This window comes from Notolabrus celidotus, chromosome 6, assembly GCF_009762535.1.
Source record: "Notolabrus celidotus isolate fNotCel1 chromosome 6, fNotCel1.pri, whole genome shotgun sequence".
Lineage (NCBI taxonomy): Eukaryota > Metazoa > Chordata > Actinopteri > Labriformes > Labridae > Notolabrus > Notolabrus celidotus.
The window spans coordinates 37,394,812-37,413,693 of NC_048277.1; the positions used below are offsets into that span (position 1 = coordinate 37,394,812).

General features: G+C 44.1%; 1 protein-coding gene across 1 annotated transcript in view; it reads left to right on the top strand.

The window, feature by feature from the left end:
* Nucleotides 1-18,882, top strand: part of pot1 (protection of telomeres 1 homolog) — an 82,762-nt gene that overhangs the window by 36,655 nt on the left and 27,225 nt on the right.

Sequence of the window (18,882 nt, forward strand, 5' to 3'; positions counted from 1 at the left end):
TCTCTTTCTTTCATTAGTTTTTATTTGTTCTATCTTTTTTGTATGTGTGTGTACTTTTCAAAAGAAGAAGCTGTGATTCTCTTGATTTAGCAGCTTGTAACAGTAGTCTTCTCTCAGCCCACCGTGAATGCGTCTCTCCTCCCGGTGTTCCGGTTTTAAAAGTGACCCTGTAAACTGGAGACCTTCAGCTGAACGTGTCAGTGTTTGTGGAGTTTACACAGCTGTTGAAACACAGAGGGAGTTCCTGGGAATGCAAACTAGTTTAGTTTTTATTAAGATTACAAAATATCCTCATCAGATATTTAATGATGGTCTAAAGACGTTTATGAGGGATGCATCCGGCTGAGAGTCTCCAGTTAACAGGGTCGCTGTTTAAACCAAAACACCGGCCGATCTCTGCGATCACGGCTTTTTGAGTTCCAAAGGATTTTAAAGCCGTGTTGAAACGTCTTTGCTACTCGCGCTTATCTCCTCTCACGTGTTGATTCAGTGAATCCATCTGTGATGAAATATAGCACCATCTAAAACAGAACTCTTGGATCGAAATGCACCTTTGGGTGGATCCAAAATTCCTCTAACTGTAGTTTTTTGTGTTTAAAGCAAATTCGGATAAACTTACCAAAACGTTTTTTCATTTTTCAACACTTGAAGAACCTTTTAGCTGATTGACTTTTACACCTTTAATATAGCTGCTCAGATTTTAGTATGTGAAGCATTGGAAGACACTCCACTTGTTTTGGGGTATGTTTGTTTTGCTGTTATTTGATTGGACAGCTTGAGAAAGACAGAAAACATGGGGAGACAGCAGGGGGGTTGATATGCACCGAATCCTGCTGGTAGCATGGATCGATTGTTGGACCAGTGGTCCAGAGGATCCTACGAGACAAGGGAGCTCAGGGGCTCCAGAAAGGTCTATGGTTATATTTAAGACATGCTTTTAGAAGCATATATAAGGTGTTTCTTTGAGGAGGCATATATAAGGTGTTCCCTAGAGGAGGCATATATAAGGTGTTTCCTTGTGATGCTACCTAGAGGACGCATTTATAAGGTGTTCCCTAGAGGAGGCATATATAAGGTGTTTCCTTGTGATGCTACCTAGAGGACACATTTATAAGGTGTTCCCTAGAGGAGGCATATATAAGGTGTTTCCTAGAGGAGGCATATATAAGGTGTTTCCTAGAGGAGGCATATATAAGGTGTTTCCTAGAGGAGGCATATATAAGGTGTTTCCTTGTGATGCTACCTAGAGGAGGCATATATAAGGTGTTTCCTAGAGGAAGCATATATAAGGTGTTTCCTAGAGGAAGCATATATAAGGTGTTTCCTGGAGGAAGCATATATAAGGTGTTTCCTGGAGGAAGCATATATAAGGTGTTTCCTAGAGGAAGCATATATAAGGTGTCTCCTAGAGGAAGCATATATAAGGTGTTTCCTGGAGGAGGCATATATAAGGTGTTTCCTAGAGGAGGGATATATAAGGTGTTTCCTCATTATGCTACCTAGAGGAAGCATATATAAGGTGTTTCCTAGAGGAAGCATATATAAGGTGTTTCCTAGAGGAAGCATATATAAGGTGTTTCCTAGAGGAAGCATATATAAGGTGTTTCCTAGAGGAAGCATATATAAGGTGTTTCCTAGAGGAAGCATATATAAGGTGTTTCCTAGAGGAAGCATATATAAGGTGTTTCCTGGAGGAAGCATATATAAGGTGTTTCCTCATTATGCTACCTAGAGGAAGCATATATAAGGTGTTTCCTAGAGGAAGCATATATAAGGTGTTTCCTAGAGGAAGCATATATAAGGTGTTTCCTAGAGGAAGCATATATAAGGTGTTTCCTGGAGGAAGCATATATAAGGTGTTTCCTAGAGGAAGCATATATAAGGTGTGTCCTAGAGGAGGCATATATAAGGTGTTTCCTAGAGGAAGCATATATAAGGTGTGTCCTAGAGGAAGCATATATAAGGTGTTTCCTAGAGGAGGCATATATAAGGTGTTTCCTAGAGGAGGCATATATAAGGTGTTTCCTAGAGGAGGCATATATAAGGTGTTTCCTAGAGGAAGCGGTGCATCCTCAGGTGCAGGTTGTGTCTGATTAGAGCATGTGTGAACACTACAGTGAGGGTTGTTTTAAACTGGACTGCCTCATTAGAGTCGTGTCGCTGCATACTTAAATTAGGAAGACGAAACATTCCTTCACGCTCATATCCGTCCATCGTCATGTCCTCTCTGTGGAGAAATGGACTCTATCAGATAAGTGTGTTTAAAACGCCCCCATCCAGTGAAACTGTCTCCAAATGATAGACAATTGTCTCCAATAGCTCTCTGAGTCACAGCTATGGATGCCTTTATCTTTCATTTTAGATTATCCTCCGTGTTTCAGCACCCGGAGGTCCGTGTCCTTTCGTCTTTAAACACGGTCTGAGCGGTGGATAGAGAGACGGAGGACAGAGCAAAGCAAGCAGGGGGAAACTGCAGGAGCTCATTTGTCCTTTCCCCCGTTTCCATACAAGGACGTCCACCCTCTAATAATCACGAATAACTCTGTTCTAACGGGAGGAACCGCTGATTATAGTCATGGCAGCCGACCTCCTGCTGCAGAGCTTATCCCACACAGTCACAGTTTGACTTAACGCACAGGAGTCTGATGAGTTTGCACTGACCTCTGGGTACTTTCAGTGTCTTTCTGCTGCTTGTTTACCTTCTTTCAGTAAACAGGAGGGCTGCAGCACGCTTTGATAACTGTAGCTACTGTTCTTTCATCGTGACCTTGATTCACCACATCACTTAAGTTCAAAACAGCCTTTGATTTCTTCAGACTCAAGGATACAGACAGTGTTGTGCTTTCAGCTTCTGCTCTAATAACGGGTTAGGTCAGTTTACCGTATTTGAAGATTTGTACGAAAGTGGTGCCAAAATTCCCCCCAATGGGTGCTGACATCTCGCACACTTGTACCTCTTTTCTACCAGTGTGAACCGGGTTGTGTTTCCGGGCTGGTGCTCGCGCTGGTTTGGAGCTGGTTAAACTCGCAACTAGGGATGCTCCGATCGATCGGCCACCGATCATTATCGGCCGATTTCCGTGAAAAAGTATGTGATCGGTGTATGCCGATCAATGCCTTTCATTGCCGATCACTGTGGCTCATACTTGGCAGCCTGCAGCCTGAAGAGGACCTGTGTGTAGTGTGACCCCTCCCCCTTTCCTTCACACTGCGCAGGCGCGCAGCGGCAAACCACAACAAACATGTCTGCAGTGTGGAACTTTTACACAGTCTGTGAAAGTGATGTAAAGTTTGGCTGCCCTCGGGGCCGGGTTTCCCGGGGTTCCCTCGCGGTCCTCTTGGGGGGGTGGGGTGGTGCGCGGCTGGGGGGGGTGTTACTACGGCAGCCATTGGGGTGTCCCTCCATGCCCCCGCGGCCTGGTCCATCAGTCGCAGGGCGTGGGTGGGGGGTGTGGGTGGGGGGAGTGGTCGGGCCATCTGGGGGGGGCGGGTGGGATTGGCCCTGCCGCCTCCGCCCTCCCCCCGCTCCGGCGCGCCGGTTGGTGGGCTCTGGTCCTGGTCCTGCCCGTCTGCCTGGCTGTCTGCTCCTGGTGCCGGGCCCCCTCGGCCCTGGTGGCTCCTTTGGCTCCGTCTTGGGGGGCTGTGGGGGCGGTGTTGTGGGGGTGTCCCTTGGGGGGGCTGCGGGATCTCTCCCCCCTCGCCCCCCTTTCCTCCTACTGGGTGACCTGGGGGTCGCCCTGGGTGCTCCGGCGGTACCTGCTTGCTTCCGGTCTGGGTCCTTGGCTTGTCCCCTGGCCTGGGTCTCCCGCGGCGGTTTGGGTCCTTCGGTCTGACTGCTCTCGCGGCCCGGGTGCCGGGCCGTACCGCTCGGCTGGTCTGACCCAAGTGGTTTCATCTGCACCAGTGGTGGTCTTGTTACACAAATAGAACACAGCACGGCGGCAACCCTCTGCGACCCAAGCTTCAGTAATGATTGTGGACACTAAGGGTTGCTTAATCATTAGTATCACCACACAGAGTTTTTTTTTTTTTTTGGCATCATGGTGAGATGGTCCCTCTACATCTAAGTGTGTTAGGTCTCTCTCTCCTTCTCTCTCCCTGTCCCTTTGTATATCCTTATGTAATCTTTCTTTCACTTTCTCTTATTTTTTTTATTTTTTTTGGCCCACCTAGGTGTGCACGCCCTCTTTTACAGAACATGATATTAGCTGTCAATAAAAGATAGGCCAGAGTTCTAAGAGGGATGGTGATGGTTGCATGCACACAGTCACAAGCACAGAAGAAAAAGGTTTTCTTTCTTTTCTTTTGCTGCAAGAATAAATTGCATGAATATTTGACAGTTTGTGACAAACATGACACAAACCAGAAATATATATGCAGACAAGAGGAAAAAGAAAAAAAAAAAAAAAAAGAAAGTGATGTAAAGTTTGCATCCTGCAACACATGCATGCGAAAAAAGTTTAAAAAAAGTTTCAACACAACCAATTTAATACGACATTTAAAGAGCAAACACTTGGCGGAGTATGGTGAGTTTTTGAGACTCACGGCAGTGAATGAAAAGAAGACAGCCGGAGCAGCATCAGTCAGACGGCAGCTAACACAGCCCACAGTGGCAACACTCGCCTGTATGAGCGTGACAGTCAGAAGGCTGTGAGCTAATAACCAGAAAAATAATTGAATTCATCGGGTTAGATGAGCCTTTCTCAGTGGTGGAAGACACCGGGTTCCGCTGACTGCTCTCTCACTTGGAGTCCCGCTACGTGCCACCAGGACGTAAATAATTCACAGACGTAGCGCTGCCAGAGCTCCACCAGACTGTGTACTCTCACATCGAACGTCTCCCTAAAGAGGGAATCTCATTCTCTGTAAGTTTCACAAGTTTCAAACATGGCATATTCAGAAAGACAAACTTGTGAGACATATTGTCTTTTATTTATTAGACTTTCTGCACTATTTAGCCTGTTGAGAGCCTTAATGTTTCCAATCTGTTCAAGATTGGGTTACTGATAGCAGGTACATTTAAGTGTCTCTCAGTTGTCCTTTTGACTGAGTAGTTGCTGCATTGTGCCTGCAAGGTTTTTGTATTTTTTCTCTTGAAGAAGTAAGAAAAAACATGTTTTTTTCTCTCTAAATTAAGGTGATTTTATGGTTCCTTTTTTCCCAGATGATGTAGCACTCACCATAACTAAATAGAAAAATGTACAGAAAGTCCATGTGATCGGTATCGGTGATCGGCAGTGATCGGCACTCATGGCTGATCGGTATAGGAATCGGCAGCGTAAAACCTGATCGGAGCATCCCTACTCGCAACCCACACGGCACCTGTTTGTTTTTCCGCCCGCTCAAGCAGGTGGAAGAGGCACGTCATGCTGTCAGATTAACGTGACCGCTTCTCCCAGGAGTGCTAGCCCAAACTTTCCCTCACAACAACTACGATGGCGTCCATCTCTCTCACCCAACAGTACATCCTTTCTGGTTCACACCCTGGTCACCTCCACCTCACCTAGATTACTGCAACTCCCTTCTTTTTGGTTTACCAGACAAATCCATTCATAAACTTCAACTGGTTCAAAACTCCACTGCCCACATCCATCACCAGAACCCCCTCCACCAGCCCACATCACACCTGTCCTGCAGCAGCTCCACTGGCTTCCCATTAAATACTGCATCATCTTTAAGATTCTGTTCCTCACCTACAAGGCCATCCACAACTTAGCTCCTCAGAACCTCATTGACCTCCTCCATACCAAAATACCCACCCATAGTCTCAGGTCCTCCTCTTCCATCCAACTCACCCTCCCACCTGCTCGTTTGACCACCATGGGGTCGAGAGCCTTCAGCCGCTCGGACCCCCCCACCTCTGGAACTCTCTCCCCCAGGACTTACAGAATTCCACGTCTCCCACCACCTTCAAATCCCGCCTCAAAACTCACCTTTTCCACCAAGCATACTCACTCTAATCTGTCTCCTTGGGACTGGAATGACTTCCCCTTCCCTCTTTCATTTTTCTAGTATTGTATTCTTTATTCTAATGTATGTATTTATTTACTGTTGAGTGTTGCTTTTATTATCAATCAATCAATCAATCTTTATTTGTATAGCGCCAAATCACAACAAACGTTATCTCAAGACGCTTTTACAAACATAGGAGGTCTAGACCACTCTATGTCAAATTATGAACAGAGACCCAACTTCAAGACAGGGTAAGACTCAGTCTGACCCCACCTTAATCCATCATGAGCATTGCACATCGCAGTATTTAGCTAGTTACAGTGGTGAGGAAAAACTTCCTTTTAACAGGCAGAAACCTCCAGCAGGACCAGACTCATGTTAGACACACATCATGACTCGACTGAGTTGGGTCTGGAAAGACAGATAGAGGGGAGTAAGAGAGAGAAGTGATAGTGATGAGACGAGTCGTAGAAGCTGTTGCTGCTGGAGTCCAGCACGTCCGTATCAGCTGGAGTCCAGATCGTCCGCAGCAGGAGGACGTCTACGGCAGCTCAGAGGAACCTACGAGACAAGGGAGCTCAGGGACTCCAGAAAGGTCTATGGTTAGTAACTTTAATGGGACAGGCAGAGTTAAAGTAAGTGATGAGGGGGTTGGGGGGAAGGGGGTGACCTAGGATCCCAGTGTGTCAGTGTGCCAGTTCCCCCGGCAGTCTAGGCCTATAGCAGCATGACAAAAGCTGGTCCAAGCCTGATCCAGCTCTAACTATAAGCTTTATCAAAAAGGAAAGTTTGAAGCCTACTCTTAAAAGTGGAGAGGGTGTCTGCCTCCCGGACCCTGACTGGTAGATGATTCCAAAGGAGAGGGGCCTGATAACTGAAGGTTCTACCTCCCATACTACTTTTAGAGATTTTAGGTACAACTAACAAGCCTGCATGTTGGGAGCGTAGAGTTCTAGAGGGGTAATAGGGCACTATGAGCTCTTTAAGATACGAGGGTGTCTGATTTTTAAGGGCTTTGTAGGTTAAAAGAAGGATTTTAAATTCTATTCTACATTTTATTGGGAGTCAGTGTAGAGAAGCTAACACTGGAGAGATGTGCTCTCTCTTCCTAGTTTTAGTCAATACTCGAGCTGCGGCGTTTTGAACTAGCTGAAGAATCTTTAGAGACTTATTGGGGCAGCCTGATAAGAGGGAGTTACAGTAATCTAACCTGGAGGTAACAAATGCATGGACTAGTTTTGTTATTGCTATGTTGTAAGGTGACCTTGGGTGTCCAGAAAGGCGCCTTTAAATAAAATGAATTAAAATGAATAAATGAACAGCAGCTTGTCTCCTCGGCCGACCACTGCTTCGCCTTGGAATCCATTAGTCTCTTTTGTTTTTACGCTGCAGGACAATGGCGGAAACATTTTTGGTTTGTGTTTTTGATCACGGCAACCCCGCTCTGCCCCTCGCCCCTGACGTAAGCGGTTCGTGGTTCTAGACCAGCAAAGAATTGGAGCCGCTCTGGAACCGCTTTTTCCGGCCAGGAGCCGGTCCACTCGCAGTCTAAGACGGTTTACAATTGAGCGCCGACTCCGAACTGGCTCTGAAACTGCCTCGGTGGAAAAGGAGTATCAGGGATAGGAGTGGGACAAAATATCGATGTGGCAATATATGGTCGTCCTAACCTGTGTAGGGGTGCAACGGATCAAAAAACTCACGGTTCGGATCAGATCACGGTTTTGAGTCACGGATCGGATCATTTTTCGGATCAGCAAAAAAAAAAAAAAAAAGACAAATATAACTTTGTCCTCCATTTATTTTGTAAAACACTTGTAAACTTTTGCCCATTAAATAAAAACAACAGTCAACTCAAAATTTACTGTGGGCCCAGTCCTGCCTCATTCACTGCATTTCATGGCATGGCAAGTGAAGGAGCAGAGAATCTTCAAAAGTTTCACTTCATTCTTCTTTCATTTGCTGATTTTCACCGTCCACTTTTCTTTGAGCTGCAAACTGTGAACAGACTGTTTTCGTGCATTCTCGGGTCCTACAGCTGGCAAAGTGCAAATATGTGAACTGCTCCAGAAACGAAAGTGAAAGTTAAAATTGCACTCGCAGCATTGGACTCTAAGTGACCCAGTAACAGCCTGTCTGCATATTGTTGACATGGAGACAAGTCCTGGTAAACACAAGTGACCCGACCAAAACACAGAGTGAAGGAGTAACAGTTCGGGGGTCACAAATAGGCGGCCGGATGTGGTTCGCGGGCCGCGTATTGACGGCCTCTGGTCTAGTGGGTGCGCGACGGAATTTAATAACGTGGCTCAATCACATTCAGCCTTCACTGTATTTCACAGGGAGACCAAAATGCTCTCATACATATGACAGTGTGGATTGAACATGCAGTCTTTTTTCATCAACCGATCCACGGACCACGTCCGTGCTGATCCGTGGAGAGGCATCCGTACGGATCACGGATCAACGATGATCTGTTGCACCACTAAACCTGTGTGATACAAGTATCCATACGAGGGGCTGAATATCGATACTTTAATTGGATAAATACAGCGCTAGATTCTCACTACTTAATGACTCCACACAGCGGCGCTAACGGCATGAATGACTGGAGCGCGAACGGTAGTTTACCGACCCCAGAAGAAGAAGACAGCGGCTAAACACCAGAAGAAGACAGCAGGATGTCAGACAGTGGTGAAAAAGAACTAGAACTAGCTAACCGCTCTGAGAACAGAAAAAGAGAACAAGCTGTTTGAGCTCTGAGACCGTGTATCTGACGCAGCTGGAACGCAACAGAGCTGATCCAGTGGAAGTTAACACATTGACTAGAATAGAAACCGATCAGATCCGGTGACGGTTCGGAGACGGAGTGATCACGTATCCGGTGGAATGTGGCCGTTACTTGCAATCATGATGCAGATTTGTAAGATACGAAATTAGATTCAAGAAACCTGGACACTGAAAACACAGATGTTCAGTGAGTTGCTTGATCATCAAGTATTATCTAAAAATGCGTACAGGCATCTGTTATTTTAAACGTACAGAAATTTGAAATGTCAGGTTACCAACCATTGGATTCAAGATACGATACGGTGGATTATGGGTCTGCCTGCTTTTGCTCTCCATACAGACTGTTTTTCCTGCAGACACCAAAGCCTGCTGATATGTGATTGGTCAATCCTTAAACTACAAGCAAACTGGAAATTAGAAGCCCTCTCATACCAAAGTCCAGACCAAGCGGCAACCTCCGGTCTAAAAATATGAGTCAATGCGGAAGTGTTAGAAGCTGCAGTTCATCGAGGATCCGCTTGAGGCTGGCTCCAGAAGTACCGGAAGTCACATACACATGAATGGGGAAAAGCCGATCTTTGCAGCATTAATAAACATGTTTACAGCCTGGTACAAAAGATGAGTGGAGTCTGAATAGCTAATTTCTCGATGTCCTCTCACTGTGAGGGGGGTGAACTTTTTTCTAATTCGGTAATTTCGAAGATATTGAGATTACTAGTCCTCCAATCAGAGGCACAGCTGCCTGCAGGAACACTGCAGCTGTTGGCTAGGAGGCTCAAAGCCCGCCTCTTTACGTCACACTGGCTCGACAGAAGCAATATGGCTGCCGCAGCCGATTGGTCTCAAAACAGCTCTTCAGAAACAGATGGGTGACGTCACGGATCCTACGTCCATATTTTTTACAGTCTATGGTCCAGACCTGTGAGGGAAGACTGCTGTTTATAAAGATTCTGTAAATAAATGGAGCAAACAAACATCTCAAAACTAAAAAAGCAGCACTAGATGGATATAGTAGAGTATAATTGGCACCAAAACTAACCTCAAATGTTGTGTATCAGTTTGTTCTTCCCCCTGAAATAGATTCAGAAGTAGTCTTCAGTTTTGACTTGATGGATTAATCATATCAGGACCCGTCGGGAAGCTTCAGGTTCAAGATCACAGGAGTAGAGAGCAGATTCAAACCAATTAACACCCCGCACTGGGACCAGAATGAAGTGACACTTGTACTATGTCAGCATGTAGACAGTGTGAGAAAAAAAAATGTTGAAACTTGTGACTGCTTTCTATTAACAGAAACAACAGACCCCAAAATGATCCTCATCCTGAGTTGATTCTTACACCTCGGCCGAGTGTTTTCACACACTTGACAGTTGGAAGTTATTTAAAGAACCACAGATTTCATCACACTCTCTTCCTCCAGGTTTATACTCGGCTGATCAGGACACAGGCAAACACACAAACAACACAGGAGACTACAAACACAGCTGGTCGGTCCAACAAGACCACCAGCTTTGGTTTTCAGGGTTTTCAAAAGCAAGGAATGCATGCAAGATCATTTTTTAGACCAAAACCACAAAGACAGCACTCAAGAAAAGGAAAAGGTGTGCACATACCGGTCCTACAGAAGGGAAAACCTTGAAACTTAAGACTCTGATTCTAAAGAAGAAAGTGCAAAACCTGAAAACAATCAATCAGGATGGCCCCAACACCCGGATCTTCATCTGTTTGTAGCTTACACCCATAATTGATGAGTATTTCTGATCTAAACGATCTTTAAACGGTCTGGAATCCGTATATGGTCTATGCAGTGCACCCTGTGGACCCTAGAGCATTGACTAGAATGGGAACGCATTGGCTGGGACGTGCAACGCAACGCATCCTGTGGACTTTAGGCTGAAGTGCTTCAAAACCATGATGATAATGTTGGTAGTCCAAAAACCTCATCTTTACACTTCTGCTCTAAAACAAGTTCGCCTTAAGTCCGACTTATAAATCAGGCAGAAACCTCCAGCAGGACCAGACACACATCTGCTGAGACCGTGTTGGAGAGAGGGATAGAGGGAGGTGAAGAGAGAGAGAAATGATAGTGGGGAGACGGATAGTAGTAGTAATTGTAGCAGCTGGAGTCTGGCACGTCCACAGCAGCAGAGATCCAGAGGAACCTACGAGACAAGGGAGCTCAGGGACTCCAGAAAGGTCTATGGTTAGTAACTTTTATGGGACAGGAAGAGTTAAAGGAAGAAAAAGGCAGAGAGAGAGAAAGACAGGATCCCAGTGTGTCAGTCTAAGCCTATAGCAGCATAACTAAGAGCTGGTCCATGCCTGATCCAGCTCTAACTATAAGCTTTATCAAAAAGGAAAGTTTGAAGCCTACTCTTAAAAGTAGAGAGGGTGTCTGCCTCCCGGACCCTGACTGGTAGATGATTCCAAAGGAGAGGGGCCTGATATCTGAAGGCTCTACCTCCCATACTACTTTTAGAGACTTTCGGAAGGACTAGTTGTAGCAGCTGGAGTCTGGCACGTCCACAGCAGCAGGCCAGAGCAAACCTACGGGACAAGGGAGCTCAGGGACTCCAGAAAGGTCTATGGTTAGTAACTTTAATGGGACAGGAAGAGTTAAAGTAAGAGACAGGCAGGATCCCAGTGTGTCTGTTCACTATTAGATCACTTTGTTGCTGTCATGACGTGAAATAAATCGCTAAATGCCTCGTACCACAGGCAAGATAGTCTTTAGAACAAATTGAAAATCTGGACTCAGCTTATTCAGGAATCAAGCCCAAAATCATCCCAGTTATAACATAGCTTGCATCCTGATGCATTAATTCCAGCTTTATGTAAAGCAGTGACCTCTATATTATTCATGTATGTTTAATTCAGCAGTGACAGACTGTGTGTAACTCCACAGAGTGAAGCCGCTGCAGGATGTGAGTATTATGGCGTTTTTAAAGAGGATGCTTATTTCTAACGCCGCGCCTCTAGGAGGGCTTTAAAAATGAGCGAGAGATGATTCCATTCAGGGCATAGCTTTAAACTCATCACCTCGCCTGTTGTTTTAAGTTAAATCATGTGTTAATGAAGTGTATTTATTGCATTAAGATGTAGTTAAAGATACTCTGCATAATGAACCTGCACAGCTGATGAGCGGGCGTGCGTCACCAGGACACACAAACAGACCGGGGGGCTCTTTAACAGCAACGGACAGATGATCGCTTCACACGGCTTACATTTAAAGAATTAATGAGAAGGAATTAGCTTCTGTTAAGCAGACAATTAGTAAATAAAGCGAATATCACAGAGCATCATCCAGTTGCTTTGTATAACCATTACAAGCATGAACTCACTGATGAGCTCTCTGCGGGAAGAACAAGCCCCCCCTGTCTGTTCAGGACTGATTCAGGACGCTAAATTCAGCTGCTTGAAATAAAAGAAGAAAAGGGACACTGATTTGTTTCTTAAATGTTAATACACATGCACATAAGAGACTTAACTAAGCAACTGAATTCAAAATGTGCAGTTCAGGCATGGGAAATCTGCACATCCATGATTTAAATGTGTAGATTTCACATTTCTGGGCGGCAGGATTTTGAAATATCTTCTTAAAGCTAGGGTTGGTAGTCTCGGAAAACTAGCATGAATTTGAATGTAGCATTTCCTCAGGACTCCGTCTAACCCCACCCCTCCTCCCCTCCTCCCTCGGAGCTCCTCCAAAACGACGCCCCCCCCCGCTATGATGGTGACTGATTCAAAACCGGTCCTCACCAAAACATTCTCATAGTGAAAGTTAAAAACACAAACAAACATGGCTGCTGTTAGCACTCACAACTGTCATGCTAGCATTATCCAGTTGTCCTGGTGACACGATATCAGGAGAAAAGTTATAACACATATATAACACTGTAACAGCTCTACTGTTTTTTAAACCTGTTCAGTGTAGATGCTCTTAATTCCTACAGTGTTGACAGTCAGTGAAGGCATCAGGAGAGGTGTAGAGAGTGTGAGCGGGAGAGAGGAGAGACAAGAGGAGAAGTTCTTCATTCATTCAAACACTGATTGTCGTTTTGTTGGTTGTCGTGGTAACGGCCGACAGTGACCGGTTATTAAAGATCAACGTGTTCACCAATCGGCTCGTCATCCCTACAGCGTCCGGACGGACGCTACAGTACATCTACATTTCTGTAGGACTTACTAAATGTCATTCATTCTTCTGCTTGTCAGAGCCCCCGTGGTGAGAGCTTTTTAGACTCTGATCCGGACTACAGTCCTGAGCAAAGCCCCTCATGGGGTCAGAGGGGACAGGCCCGAGGTGGAGCGAGAGGGGCAGTCAGTAGAGTCAGGGGAAGCAGAGGCAGGAGACGGGGAGTGAACGCCGGGGAAATGTACGCTCTGCAGGAGGCGGGCAGAACGACAGGACGGGATCTGATTGGTTTAACATTTTGGGACCCAAAAACGGTGATTGGTTGGTGTTTTCCCAGGTTTACTCCGGCTGTAGATAGCAGCTTTTTTTACCTCTTTTTTAAGAACACATTATGTATTGATTACCATCAGGACATAAAGATCATTTTAACCAGTAGAACAAAAAGTGGATCTAAATCTGATTACCAACCCCAGCTTTAAGAGTTACATAAACACTCATATCTGATGTTATCTCGTTAACTCGAAGCTGCTGTGACTTCACCGTAGACTGTATGTATAAAAAAAATGACGACATGACAGCTCCCCCAAAATCCAGCCTTAAAATATGGAGCCCCCCCTACTGGCTGGCTACTGAACGGGTCATAAAGCCTCTCCATGTGGACAGGTGGGACATAGACGGAGTCCTGAGGAAATGCTACATTCAAATTCATGCTAGTTTTCCGAGACTACCAGCCCCAGCTTTAAGTCTCATCATGCGGATTTATATCCAAGTGTTCGTTTTTCTAAGAAGTTCACTGTAAACAATGCGGCTCATGGAAAAGGAAGTCTTGGTTTGTCAGTAACTGCAGGATAAACCAGAGACAGGTGTAAAACATCAATATGACGATGCTCTGAGATACAGCAGAACTTGCCTACAGCAGAGCTGATCTTTGCCATTTGTTCTTGAAGCTACTCACAGCTGAAATATATCCCTAACGAGTCGATAAATTGACATAAGTTGACATTTAACATCCTCAGCCATCAATAATATTCCACAGCTGTTGGTAATTACTCGCCTACAAAGCTAATGCTGGGTGTGAAGCAGGAAAAGGCTTTAACCCCGACATCACAAAGGCTTTCAGCAACTTAAATGACAATCCAGAAGACCCTAAAATGTTAAATTAGAAGGGTTTTATGGATTTGGATTTCAGAAATAATGTGTAGAGAGAAAATCAGCACATGTTTACATCGTTAAAGTACGTCAGTGTTTGAGCAAGGATCAATCAATCTTTATTTATAAAGTGCCAAATCACAACAATTGTTCTCCTCAGACTCTTTCCAAACAGAGCAGGTCTAGACCGTACTCTATGTTCTATTATTAACAAAGACCCAACATCAAGACCGGATCAGATCCAGTCCCATCTTCCAGACAGGACTCAGTCTGATCTCATCTTAATCCACCATGAGCAGAGCACTTTGCAGCATTTAGCAAGTTACAGTGGCAAGGACAAACTTCCTTTAACAGGCAGAAACCTCCAGCAGGACCAGACTCATGTTAGACACACATCTGCTGAGACCGTGTTGGAGAGAGGGATAGAGGGAGATGAAGAGAGAGAGAGATGATAGTGGGGAGACGGATAGTAGTAGTTGTAGCAGCTGGAGTCTGGCACGTCCACAGCAGCAGAGATCCAGAGGAACCTACGAGACAAGGGAGCTCAGGGACTCCAGAAAGGTCTATGGTTAGTAACTTTAATGGGACAGGATGAGTTAAAGTAAGAAAAGAGAAAAGAGAGGGAGACCAGAAGAAAGAAAAAGAGGAGAATAAATGTTGAAGGAATGACAGAAGGAAAGAAAAGGAGACATAAAGGATGAAGAAACATGGAAAGAACAAAGCAGAAATGAATGAAAGGAAAAAGGAAGAAAAAAAAGGAAGAAAGAAAGAAACACAAGGGACTGAAAGAAAGCCGAAAAAGAAAGAGAGAAGGAATGAAGGAAAAACAGAAAAGAAGAACGAAAGAAAGAAAGAAGGAATCAATAAGAAATTAATAAAGGAGAAAAAGAAGAAAGAAAGAAAAACAAAGGAATGAAAGATAGAAGAAAAGAAAGGATGAATGACAGACCCAAAAAAGGAATCCACAGCAGAGATCCAGAGGAACCTACGAGACAAGGGAGCTCAGGGACTCCAGAAAGGTCTAAGAAAAGAGAGAAGAGAGGGAGACCAGAAGAAAGAAAAGAGGAGAATAAATGTCAGAAGGAAAGGACGGGATAAGAAAAGGAGACATAAAGGATGAAGAAACATGAAAGAAAGAAAGGAAGAAAGGAAAAAAGAAAGAAAAAGAGTAGAATAAATGGTAAAAGAATGACAGAAGGAAAGAAAAGGAGACGTAAAGATTAAAGAAACATGGAAAGAACAAAGCAGAAATGAATGAAAGGAGAAAGGAATATAAATGAAAGAAAGAAAGAAAGAAAGAAAGAAGGAATAAAGAAGATTTGAAATAAAGGAGAAAAGGAAGAAAGAAAGGAAAACAAGGGACTGAAAGAAAGATGAAAAGAAAGAAGGAAGAATAAAGAAGATTTGAAATAAAGGAGAAAAAGAAAAAAGAAAGAAAAACAAAGGAATGAAGAATAAAAGAAAAGAAAGAAGGAATGACAGACCCAAAAAAGGAATCTACAGCAGAGATCCAGAGGAACCTACGAGACAAGGGAGCTCAGGGACTCCAGAAAGGTCTATGGTTAGTAACTTTAATGGGACAGGAAGAGTTAAAGTGAGAGACAGGCAGAGAGAGGAGGGAGAGGGAAAGACAGGATCCAAGTGTGTCAGTCTAAGCCTATAGCAGCATAACTAAGACCTGGTCCAAGCCTGATCCAGCTCTAACTATAAGCTTTATCAAAAAGGAAAGATGTAAGAAAGAAGGATGTAAAAGAAATTTAACTAATACTCAACTCTAGGGCCGACAGAAGTATCCTGACTTTACCAGGTGAAGACAAACCGCTCACATCACACAGAGCCGGCAAGTACAGCTAAGAATGGTGAATTATGGGTTAGAAGTCCGTTTGATTGGGATTTTTCACACGTGTTTCTTAACACCAGTCCGTCAATTCACCTCGCACTCACTCAGCGTGACACACACCGAGAGCCCGTCCACTAAAGGAGTGTTTGAACAGGAATATTTCCCCCAATTACCAGGCTCCTCTGGTGAATCATCAGCGATATTGTGTGAAATCGACTGAGACGTCTCTGTGAGAGGAAGGCCATTAGGGGAGAAAGGAGCCCATTATGATGAGGAGAGGAGGCGAGGACGAGAGAGCGAGGAGAGGGAGACCGTGTGTGTGTGTGTGTGTGTGTGTGTGTGTGTGTGCATCCTCCTCTATCATTGATTTTCTCAGAAACAGACGCAAGCAGATGATAAAAACATTTCTTTCAGAGGGACTTGTTTAAGAAGGTAGAAACTTGCTCACATAAAGCAACGAAATGTCACGTTTGACGAACAGTCTGTCGCTGCTGCAGCTGTGTGATGTGGAAAAACACTCATAAATCTGAGCCGGCATTACAAGGGAACTGATTTATGGTCATGAACATACTTTGTAATCATCGTTCAGTACTCAAGAAGTTCAGCATCAAAAGTTGCAGGAGCAAGCTTCTTCTACGGAGCAAAGCTTTTGGGGTTTGGTGCCCCCTGTGGTCAAAGTAGGACAAGTTATCTCCGAGCGGCAACCTTCGGTCTGAAAATATGAGCCCCCATGTGGGAGTGCTAAAAACTGCAGTTCATCGAGGATCCGCTTGAGGCTGGCTCCGGAAGTACCGGAACCACATACACACCAATTCAAAAAAGCCGATCTTTACACCTGGTACAAAAAACGAGTGTAGTCTGGATAGCTCCGGGGTCTTTTAGCCCCCAGAACTACTTCACCCTGAACTAAAAGGTTCCTGGTCCCCCATTGTTGTCTGTGTTTCGACCGCGGGCTGAAGTCCCAGGCCAGTGACGTATGGAGGGAAAAAAAGTAAATGCACTACACCACCAGACCAGTAGAGGGCAGTAAAACAAAGACGAATGACATTCATCACAGATGACACCATAGAAGCAGACGGACAGGCAGGTACAACAGTAAGCCTGTTAGCATGAAGAGACTCAGCTGGTCTGTTTTAGATGGTGCTATATTTCATCACAGATGGATTCACTGAATCAACACGTGAGAGGAGATAAGCTCGAGTAGCAAAGACGTTTCAACACGGCTTTAGAATCCTTTTGAAAAAAATTTGACGACTAAAATTTGACAAAAAAAATTTGACAAAAAAAATGACAAAAAGAATTTTGAGAAAAAGAATTTTGACAAAAAAAAAATTGACAAAAAAAATTTTGACAAAAAAAATTTTGACAAAAAAAAATTTGACAAAAAAAAATATGACAAAAAAAATTTTGACAAAAAAAATTTTGACAAAAAAAAATTTTGACAAGAATTTGACAAAAAAAAAAAAAAAAAAAAAATTTGACGAAAAAAAAAATGTTCACAAAAAAAAAAAAAAAAAAAAAAAAAAAATGTTGACCCGGAGTCTGTCGAAAAAATAAATTTTCCTCAAATTTGAAATTGTGCTCCAAAAGCAGAAAAAAAGTGAAAAAAGTGAAAATTTTGCGCCTGTGGTTAAAAACGTAAAAAGCAATGAATGAATCAACACGTGAGAGGAGATAAGCGCGAGTAGCAAAGATGTTTCAACACGGCTTTAAAATCCTTTTGAACTCAAAAAGCCGTGATCGCAGAGATCGGCCGGTGTTTTGGTTAAAACGGCGACCCTGTTAACTGGAGACTCTCAGCCGGATGCATCCCTCATAAACGTCTTTAGACCATCATTAAATATCTGATGAGGATATTTTGAAATCTTAATAAAAACTAAACTAGTTTGCATTCCCAGGAACTTCCTCTGTGTTTCAACAGCTGTGTAAACTCCACAAACACTGACACGTTCAGCTGAAGGTCTCCAGTTTACAGGGTCACTTTTAAAACCGGAACACCGGGAGGAGAGACGCATTCACGGTGGGCTGAGAGAAGACTACTGTTACAAGCTGCTAAATCAAGAGAATCACAGCTTCTTCTTTTGAAAAGTACACACACATACAAAAAAGATAGAACAAATAAAAACTAATGAAAGAAAGAGAAATCAAGAGAATCACAGATGTGTGTGATGTTATTGTGGACGGAGGGAGGAATAAAAACACTGCGGTTAATCTACTTCCTACTTCGAAACGCACGTAGTTCAGGGGTAAATTTCCTCTGGTCAAAAAACGCCTGTTACCTGCTCAAAAATCCTCTAATGAGCTCCACCGCATCTGAAAACAGTTTGTAGGAGGAGAGGAGGAGATTATTTCAATAAATCTATCTCTAATGTAGCTGGAATTGGGCTGGCGTCCAACAAAGTGATGTTTTTGTGCCGTCTGGACGTGCCTCTGTTTTCAGCAGCAGAGATTCACTCTGGGGGTTGTGATTGGCAGCTAAAAGCCAGCATGAGCTTGGTTCAAAGTTAGTTTCTCACAGCAGCTTTAAGCAGATATCATACCTGAGAGTGTCCGTATAGTAAAGTCCATTAAGTCCAATCATAGCCCAAATGGAATCCTTCAGACTATAATGGCAAAACAAATATGGGCACTTACTGATAGAGAGTGCTTGAGCATGCCGTAGTTTAGATCCTGGTCCAGCCAAGAACCCCAGCACGCTATAACCCCCTCCCCTGAGGCAGATTGTGGGTTGTGAGTTTGGGCTGTGTAAATAAAATGTGACATGATTTGACTGAAGTTGACCTGACTTGGCTGTGTGATCTTATATAAACAGACAGAGAGGCAGCGGAAAGATTCAGGGTATGATATTAGAAACATCTTATGAAATGTGTTTCATAAAGCTACACTGAGGGGAATGCTAATGTCAGTATGAGCGGGGTATGTGTGTCTGCTGACATCGAACCAGAATAACAGAGCTGGTTTAGTTTGGTTTCAGCTGCCGGTACTTTGGACTGAGCTTGGTAACCTGTCTGATGAG